Source organism: Ruditapes philippinarum, unplaced genomic scaffold, assembly GCF_026571515.1.
Source record: "Ruditapes philippinarum isolate M1 unplaced genomic scaffold, ASM2657151v2 ctg360_1_1_1_1, whole genome shotgun sequence".
Lineage (NCBI taxonomy): Eukaryota > Metazoa > Mollusca > Bivalvia > Venerida > Veneridae > Ruditapes > Ruditapes philippinarum.
Genome location: NW_026863741.1, coordinates 330,285 through 341,393, shown reverse-complemented (window position 1 = coordinate 341,393; position 11,109 = coordinate 330,285).

Sequence of the window (11,109 nt, the reverse complement as noted above, 5' to 3'; positions counted from 1 at the left end):
TTGACTGGACCATTGCCCTTGCAACAACATGCTCCGGCTTCAATTTTCTGTTACCATGGCAACGAGGGGACATCTCAAAATTGCCAAAAATCACTATTTTGCGTTGATTTTTTCCATCAAAATTGATTTCAAAGTGCTGCAACTTCTCAATGGATTGAGATAGAGTCAAATGCTTTTCAGCGTTGATTACACGTTACCTTATGATCAATCTGGGGTCATTTACAGCCTCTCACAAGTCCAAAATTTTCTTGGCGATGAGGGGGACTCCGCCCCCCTTCAAACCCCCCCAAACAGAAGGGGGCACATCCCCCTTCTGGCAACCCCCTGATGTATCTTTTGGTTGGGGGGCCGCGCCGAAAAAGAGGTCACTTTTTTTAACAACATTTCTCAAACAAAAACAAGTGTTTGGGGCCTAAATAAGGCATTTTTTCATCATTTGAGACAACAAAAAAGGGGGGGGTGAAAAAGGCGTTAAAAGGCGTGTATATGAAGTAATGGGTTAAGTGTTACTTAAACAGGGCAGTATATTTTGGACGAACTGGCGTAATTGGTATCTGTTTCTAATTGATATATTTTGTACATTTATTAAGATAAACGTTTTAGTAACAAGGAAATGTGTTTGCACTCTCTAACACAATAAAACTAAAAGCTTTTAAATTTGGTATCACTTAACAACAATGTTGATAGCATAATAGTGTACAGTGATGCGACAAACCTTAATTGACAATTGAACTCCCATGGGTACAGCCAAATAGCTGTAAAAATGCATAAATAAATTTAACTTTATTCCTTGAGTACATATCTTCCTTTAGCAGGTGTATAAATATGTTGGTATCAATAGAAAACCAATATAATTTTGCAGTAACATTAAAGTAATAGAACTGCACTCAGTACCTTAAGGTGAATATTTCCTAACCCATGTACCGTGTGTTCGCACTTTTCTGACACTAGTACTAGTAAGTTACATGTAGCGTACAAAGTAGTTCCAAAAGGCTTCACACTTTCATCAAAATCGATCTAAAAATCTGGAAAAAAATGGTCCCTCGGAGACATTAATCACAACAAAATTACTAGAGAATTGCAGATTTGGTTTGATTGAGTCTGTACATGAGGGATAATGAAAACGTGCAACATCCCTCACGCCCTCTAGCACCGGCTTGAGCGGTCGAAGGACAAGAAAAATATAAAACAATGTTCAAACGAAATATATAAAAAATGTTTTATAAGATCTTTCTCATAGGTGGTAACAGAAAGGTATTTGATTTTAAAGAAATTGTATGGACTCGTGGTACAATCTGAAAAATAATAAAAATTAAATGTAAGTTAAATCTTAAGGTATGATTAATATGTAAGAGTAGAAAATATGTCCTCTGCATCATGTTCAGTTTCTTAAAATAAACGTTCACGAATAAAGTCCGAGAACCTATACGTATAAATGCCCTTCTGATAAATGATATACATGTATTAAATAACCTACCACGTACGTAATTGTCACCATCTCATGTTACATGTAGTCGTTGACCTCGTAATTCCTTTCAAAATAAATGACCAAAGCATACTACTTATTCAATATATAAAGTAATAATCAGTAATTTTAAGTGTGAAAAACTGTATAAAAATATTTACGTTCGTTTCTGATGAGTGTATGCTGTATAGATATTTGTTCTAACTTCCATGTATTTGATTTGTTTTATGATAATTAACATTATTTAACAAAGCATGCATAACAAAAGTACAAACTATAAGATATTGTTATGCTTTTATGAAATTAAATTTTATTTGCATATATTATTTGACTTAAAATAACATGATGTTCTGTTCAATAATAGCTCTACCTTTTTGTGTGTTGATTTGTATGTTTGACAAAATAGTGTATGCATGAATATCTGTAATATTAATATTCTAAATAATTATTGGCTACATTTCTTTCTACGGCTCTTTGAAATATTGTTATCTCTATATAAATGAAAATGACATTTTATGATACGAAACTCTTTTGTTTGGTGCGTACTATATTGTGTAACTAATTAGTCTCAAAGTTACTGTTACAAAAACATAAATATCACACCACTTGCTTACACAAGAATGTTAGAAATCGTGCCTGATAAGGTGTTGCAATACTCATATTGTATAGGTCAGCACCAGGTGCAAGCAATACGTTACAAAAATGATTATGGTTGGTTAAAATTATGTAAAGTATCATATTACAGACTGAAGATGTAGAGCATGTCGTATTCGAATTTTCAGTACAAAATTCAGAACATTTGCATGGTTCATAATACCATTTATTTATTTATTTGGTATCGTTTGGTTGATTTATGTACGCTTCGTGCCTGAGTGCTTTTTTGTATTTGCTACATACTGACATGTCAAAAACCAATTTATTACATTATAAAGAATAAATTGAAACTCTTTGAACATTTGTTTCTTCATTATTAAAGTCAATGATGTAGAAAAACAGAAATGTAGAATTATACCTAATATCTATTTAGATTAAGGAACATGTTTTTGTTTAGAAATATTACTCATGTTACTTTAACCAGTTAGTACGACATTCATATGATGTTAGGTGCAGTAAGATTTTTAAGCAATCAAATTTAAATAACTCCCAGCAATTAAATCTAAATTCCATGCATCATTATAATATAATTAAACCGTCAATAACACATTATCCTGCATAAAGAATATAATTCAGAACTTGTAAAAAGCAAACTTCAAATATAATGTTAATAATTAATTGAATGATCGCGTGCTATTACACATTTTATGAATTTGTTGTGAATGGAAAATATCTCTTAAACCTATTTTTGCAATCAAATTAATATGAAACCCATGACGATGTGTAAGATCTTGAGAAAAGTAATTGAAAATTTAAAAAATGGTTCAAAAGTTTATGTAAAGATCAGTTTCCTTAAAAGAAAATAGCTTTTTTTCCAAATGAGTTATTGTAATATATGTAAATGTTTTGTTAAAGTGTTAATGTTCCATTAAATATTATTGAGGGTTTATTTTAGATTACTCACGCACGTTGAAGTCAACTTTTGCTTCCATAGTTGTACGAAATACTTGGGAAAACAATTCAAGACAGTCTGAGACAGTAATCAACACAAGTGACAATTGTAAAATACACTTTAAAAAATTGTTCCGAGTATGTTGACACTTTAACGTACAGTATTGGCATGAATTACGTTGTCATACATAATAAAGTGTTTATTTGTTGTGTATATAAATTTGATTGGAACTTAGTTTTCGTGAAGTACATAGAGATTGTACTTGGCGACCATATGTTAGGTTTTTTCAAATATGATTGGATTTAGGTATGTTTAAACTGTAAGGTGTCTTTATTATAAAATGATATCTCTATTGAATCAATATATAAACTGTGTTATAAATATGGTTTAATTCTGCAAACGTTTCAAGCATTTTAGGCATGAAATGTGCAGGCAATAAACAAGTTTAATAAAACTTTAGAAAATAAAAAAAAATAGGTAAAACTATATCACACTATCAGTGTGCATATATTAGTAGGAGAAAAAGGTGAAATTACGTTAATGCATTGCAGCAAAGACATTCAAAGATTGTAATCTATTTTCTTCAGTACCTGTAATCTACTTTTAAATTACATCTTTACACAAAACAGTCTTTGATGCTATGATTTATAAATTAAATAAAATGGTATTTAATATATTTGTCTTTGTTTTACTCTCAATCAATTGAACTAATTGATACAATGTTCAAAACCTACGATAAGTTATTTAAATTTTGCTATCAGCTTAAGCTTAGGAAAACAAACAGTAAATTAATTAGTAAAATTTTATGTTATGAACAAACATTACAGGAATTTTCAACATGTTTTTTTAAACAATGTTAATCTGACATTATTATTATTATTATTATTATTATTATTATATTGTATGTACCTACGTACCATGAGGTACAATAGAACGTGCTTTTGATTTCATCTCTCTCGTTAGTATATAACAATTAACACACATTGACTTTTAAAGCAATTTACTCTATTGGACTTGTAACTCCACTCCTGATTAACTCTTATATTGAAATAAAGTTATATTAACACTTTTATAGTCCTTCAAGCGTACGGAATGTGGTATATGAGAATTTTGCGGGCATTTAAAAGATAACAACTTGGAATTTCATTTCTATTGATATCTAATTGCTCTTCTCGTATAACCGATGCTTCAAATATCGCACAAACGAATACATATTTATTTCACATTTTTGTTTAGTTTCCGGTATATTTGTATAGTTAGCTGGAGTGACACAAAAGTTTTAATTAAGATAAGACTTTCCTTGCATGCCCCTTTTATATGTTTAACTTCTAGATTTATATCTTTTTAAACGAAAAATCGCATCTTTCGGATAAAAAAATTGTAAAAAGGCATTAATTAAAACATGTCAGCAAAAATCGAATAACTTTCCTTATGTTGCGTTAATTGAACGCTACATTTCCTTGTGGATCTTGTTTAAAATATTCTGAGTTGTTGCATACTCTTATCTTATTTACTGCGATAAGGTGCGGTGACATTTCGATTAATAGATCTCACCTTAAATGTATTAATTACCCTACTTAACCTGCGATTGTAATCCTGTGAATTAAACTGAGTTTAAACAGTAATTTTAGTTGCATTCGTCTGACGTAATTACTTATGGTTTGAAGTCATAGGAGTGTACGGAATAACAAAGTTTAATTAACCTTTACCATTTAAAGCAAAAAGTCATTTTAAGCATTTAAATAAACTCACTTGGTTAAGCAGGCCTGTGCCTTGGTAAATATCAATTACTTTGTTAACTTTTTCATGGGTTTATTTTAGAAATATTGGCTGATTAAAGTACATAACAATCATACAATGTCGCTTATAATTTGTATTTCTAGGTTATCAGAGAATTGAAATTAAAAATATAAAAAGACTAATTTATTTCAAGTTAAGTACGACGAATTATCTTATAATGTTTGCATAGTAACCGTTTTGGACCAAACAGAAAGATATGCTCGTAGTAATTAACTACACATATAATTTGTTAAACTCATATAGAACCTCAATAAGTAATGTATGGTGATAATAATATGAATCTATTTGAACACGATATCTAGTAACACGATATCCGGTTTTTCAGATAGAAGAAGGACAATCTTTAGTATAACAACATTCTCTTAATAAATAAAAATACATTTCCAAGCAAAAGCATGTATTCAACGACTGTAAATCCATCATGTACCAACGTTTTTATGACTGATCTAGTTTTACATGCAATGCATCAGATTTAAAATCAAAACCAGTACAGAAATATTTCCTTTCTTTCGACACGTAGTTTCATAAAATCAGCTTATACTAATGTTAGCCGTTGCAAGTCGTATTAGATATATATTTTTATAATGTGTAACAAATGCTGAAAAAGGAAATATACGAGATATACAAATATTTAAGAAGTTAAATTAAACTCATAGCTTTGAACGTATTTTTATCAATACAATTTTAGATGTTATTTTTAATTATATTGTCAGAAACATTTGGTATCAAATAGTAGTTGATTATTTATGTTAAAAATTAACCTGAATGATGTTTTAACATAGGATTATACATTGACAGCAGTCAATTAAGAAATCATTATTGTGCTATTAGTTTGATCTAGATTTTCAACCATCAAAATATTCCTTATTTTACTGTACGGATATAAGTAACTTTGTAAAGAGAAATAATGTATGCCAGTTTATTGAGGAAATATGAAAATGGAAAGAGAGTCATAACTGAGTCATATTAAAGACCTACAAAATGAAATGTAACATAGTGGGGGTTTTTCGTATATTTGAAAGGGGTAGAAATAAGAGCTTTAATAGGTTAGGTTCGATGCAATAAGTGTCATGTTAATAAACGTTTGGATGTAGAAAAGAGATGGATCTACTCGGCAAGTACAATGTAGGAAAAGTAGAGTATAACATGAATAATTAAAATCGTTTGATATCTCGGATATATATTTGAACTGCTTGAAATATACTGGTGTTGATTTCATCACTTATGAAGTGTATAAATGATAACATAACAGCCATTTGAAAGGGTTAAGATAAGGTTGATCTTGCAGTACTTTATTGTCAGTATTCAAAGGAAAATGCATTTACTGTTGCATATATTGTTTGATTTTCGTATACATATTATCAAAATCATCGAAACTGCCCACCGCTGGCTTTGTAATAGGCTTCGATCCTGAATCAGTCGTATTGACTGTAAGTAATACTTATATATGGATGCTGTCTGTAATAATAAAAAATATAAATTGCAATGACTTCAAAATATCAACTGTTATCGTCAATATCTTTTTCAAACAAGATGTTAAACATTTGCTATTTTTGTACATTTTTTAAATGTAATCAGCTTAATATACTGTTTCCGCCATTATTAGACACCAAAGCGTTAAATAACTTGAAAACCTTTTAGTGATTTTGAAAACATTCACGATCGTCCAAGTAAGTTATATGGTTTTATGTGTGTATGAATGGCAATTCTGAATGACATTTTTTTGATATCATCCTCTTTATTCAAATGGTTCACATACTGGGGTGTATCACTTTCACATGATTTGTTTACTTTCACATTATCTTGTAACAAAATAAGTCTTTCTTCTCTTTCAGTTAGAAATTAATCATGACACTGTTCAGATCATATTTATGAGTGTGTGTTTTGTTTTGTTTTTCAACATAAATGTTATATTAACTCAATTTATTACAACAAAATCAATGGAATAATACTTGAATATCATAATTTGTTTAACAAAATGAAAAATGATGAAAACGCAACAGATCATTATGTTTCGAACTTGATAGCAAAATTGTTCTTGTCCATTAAGCAAATCAATGAAACTAAGGATATTTAATTGTTTAACAAAATTTCTAACTACACTATTTTGCAGGATGTTTTTGTAGTTTGTGTAAAAAAATTATTTTAAACTAAATTATCTAGAGTATTATTTTTCTTTATTATACCGAGCAACATTTTACAACCTTATTGAAGATTGTTGTCCCTACGTAAAGAAAAATGTTTTACACAAAAATCTGGAAACAAAGTGATCCCTCGGAAGCATTAATCACAACAAAATTACATAAGAATTGCAGACTCGGTTTGATTGAGTCTTTACATGAGGGATAATGAATAAGTGCCACATCCCTCACGCCCCCTAGCACCGGCTTGAGCGGTACTCAATTCTCAACACTTAATAATGCTGGTATCAATGGTCCCGAAGGACCAGTAAAATATAACAACACTGAAGTGAAATACGGGGCAACTTTTTACAGCTGCCACACGGCACTTGACACCTGCTGTGGTGAAGTATAAAAATCTGGAAACAAAGTGATCTCTCAGAAGCATTAATCACAACAAAATTACATAAGAATTGCAGACTCGGTTTGATTGAGTCTAATAAAAAATTTCTAATTCCAAACCAAACAACTTTATAATATAGAATTCCAATGCCAGGTGAGTAATACTTTTTATACCTTATCATACAAATTGTTATTGCTGCAAACGCATAAATGTTGCACCTGTTTGCACAATCAGGGAATTGGTTGTGTCTGATTAAGTATCGCCATAGACACATTATTTGTGTTTCCGTTACAAGCATTTTATTACTTGGGGACCATACGCCGCTTTTCATGAAATAGCACTCACGTGTCACATTGAAGGTTCCATGATAACCGCCGTATGAACACATCTGCGAATGTATCTAAATTCAAAATTTTACAATTGCATGCGTAAATGTTGAAAACTGCTTAAGCCGGTGCTAGGGGGCGTGGACGGTAACTTGCACTTACCAGTACCGTCCATAAACAGGCCCAATCAAACCGAGCCTACAGCATTTTCAAATTTGCCGTGTTGGACTTTATTTGAGGATTTTTATTTCTCTCTATTTTGAACTTATTAATGTGCTCAGATTATTAAGGAAAAGAGATAACTAACATATAATCAGCTGAAATCCTTTTGTATGTATATTAATTGATAATCTAAAACATCAGACGAATAGGAGAATATCCCTAGAATATTTTTTTTTTACGACTAAGGTACTATATGTTTTAGAATCTGCCAATGTTATTAAAATCAATTCTTGCATAAAAACTGCACAAGCATGTATGCATTAACGGAGATGAAAACATGCATAAATGAATAAAATCATCCTTGTTTGCGCCGTTGATCACGATTTTTTTGTTACGATTGACTCGATGCGCCAAATGAAAGCTTTGGTTACTGCTGTAGCAAGAGACAATCATTAAAAACGTTTTTATACGGAAAACAGTAACAAAATGGGGATTTATGGAATGAATCAGTTTGCAATAAAATACGCAAATGCACCCTTTTGGTGCAAATGAGCATCATAGAACATAAGGCTCGTTATTTAAATGGGTACTTTTACAGATGTTCATTCCCCCCGAAAAAGGTGCATTTACCCTCCATTAGTGCAGCATTCATATTATTCAAACGGAGTTATGTTTGAAAGCAAACAATATAAAAACAATAATTAAATCGTCAAAAAAAATAAAGTTCATGCCTCTTTTGATAGATCTGTCAACAACACAATTTAACACATAATTCTGTATATAGAATATCTTTCCCTATATAGAGATAGCTTATTTCTTAATGGATTGTGAATATTTTGGTAAAAGCTTTTTGTTTCTTGTAATGTGATTGAAGATCTTATTTTAGATTAAATGATATTTCTCTCACACGTTGTAGACCTCCTCTCATTTAAGAACTGTCCTAAATATTTGACTATAGTAGAAAACTAAAAGACGTCCGAGACAGTAATCATACAGTACAACAATAGTAGAAGATTCGTCATAAGACTCCACAATTAGGTGTTACATGTACCATTATATTGACACTTTAAATGGCCATTTGACACAGCTAATAAGTTCACCCGTATATTATATGTATTAGATTATGATTTGTCTTACATCAGGCAGTTTTGATACATATAAAGTGTTAGTTTGCACTAAGCGGCCAAACCTTTGTTAGATACAGCGGATTAAGCAATTTACTTCTTATACATATGTATTGAAGTAAATACAAGAACAAAATTAATCGATTTAATATTATATTGATTTCATCTTTTGATGCTGATTGTTTATTGACGTAAAATATTTCAACGTTATAAACAAAACGTATTATTTTTTTTATAGACATGCAATTTTTATATGTGGCTTTAACCTTTAACCTGCTGGAACCGCACGAGATAAGCCTTTCCTGCCAATATAGAGTAGGGAAAACCTGCATATCCGTGCATTCTAACCAGGCATTATACTGTTGCTGACTAACTTTAAATTTTACTACTGACCTAAAATTGATAATTGGCAATTTCAAAAATAGAATGCTTGTCAGGACAAGTCCAATTACGAAATTCAGCAGATTAAAGGCTTAGCACACCTCAAAAAGGAAAGATGGTTTTGATATATAATTAAAGACCTTAACATTTGAGAAATTGATTCATTTTAAAAACATTCCGCTTTAGAATTGATTTGATTAATGCTTTCAGAATGAAAAAAGCAGTATATAGTAGTTCTAAATCATATCTGCAAATGTATAAGGTATTTATTTGTGCAGGTATTCATAAATAGTGTGTACAGACTCGTTAAAAGTGAAAATTCACTTGTGTTTACGTTGTTACCTTATTGATGAACGTTAAAGGCTCCACTCATTTAAAACATTTAATGTATTATAAAGTATCTTTTCAGGAGAAAACAATATTTCCGTTTATAAATCATAAGATGTGCATTCAAAAATTTGAGATACAAATACTTATTTAATTCGTTACTATACGACATTTTATGTGAAAATATAAAGTAACAGTTTTACAACGATACTTGAGTAGATCGGTATTAAATGCTGGAAAAATTCTTAAAATAGATCTAAATTATTCGTTTTAAAACTGACAATATCTCAAGCTTAACTGTATGTTAATGCTACAATGTCGTCATGTCAACCAAGCTAAATCTGAATTTTAAGTTTCGTGCAGAATCTAACTGCATATTAAAATAGAGAAAATATATATCCCCAAAGAAAGTCCAACACGGCAAAATTGAAAATGTTGCAGGCTCCATTTGATTGAGCCTGTTCATGGACGGTACTGTCAAATGCAAACTACCGTCTACGCCCCCTAGCACCGGCTTAAGCAGAGCATATAAAACGGTTTACTGGGGTATATTACTTTTACATGATGTTGCCAAATTTTTGTTTACGTTCATATTATTTTGTGACTAAATGAGCCTTTCCTGTTGTTCCAGTTAAACATTAAAACGTGACACTGTTTATAGTATTTTTATTTGATGCTTTTGTGTTTTGTTTTTCAACATAAATATTGTATTAACTCAACATATTATAATAAAATCAATAGAGTAATACTTGAAAATCATGAATTGTTAAACAAAATGTAAAATGCATTAAGAAAAGCAATGGAACGAAGGATATTTAATTGGTTAACAAAGTTTGTAATTACAATATTTTGCAGGATGTGATTGTAGTTTATTAAAGGAAATTAAGGAAGTGCTATTATTCATTATTATACCGAGCAACATTTTACATCCCTTGTAAAGATTGTTGTCTCTACGTGAAGTAAAATGCTTTGCACAAAGTCTCATAAAAATGTCTAATTTCAAACAACTTTATGATATGAAAATCCAATGTCTGGTGAGTAATATATTTTGTACCTAATCATACAATTTTTTATTGTTGCAAACATATAAATGTTGCACCTGTTTGCACAATTAGGGAAATAATTTTGTCTGATAAAGTGTCGCCACAGACACATTATATTGCTATGACGGCGTCATCGTGCCTCTGCAGATGTTCATACCCGAAAGAGGTGCAGTGCATTAAACCTCTATCAGAACAGCATTCATAACATTCTAAAGGAGAAACAATATAACATAAATAATTAAATATTGATGAACTTTTAACAACATAATATAACAAATAATTCTATATATAGAATACCTTTCCATATATAGAGATGATTTCTTAATGAGTTTTTGTATTTAAGGTAAATACTTTCGAAAAGCTTTTTGCTTCGTGAAATATGATGGATTATCTGTTATTAAATGATAACACA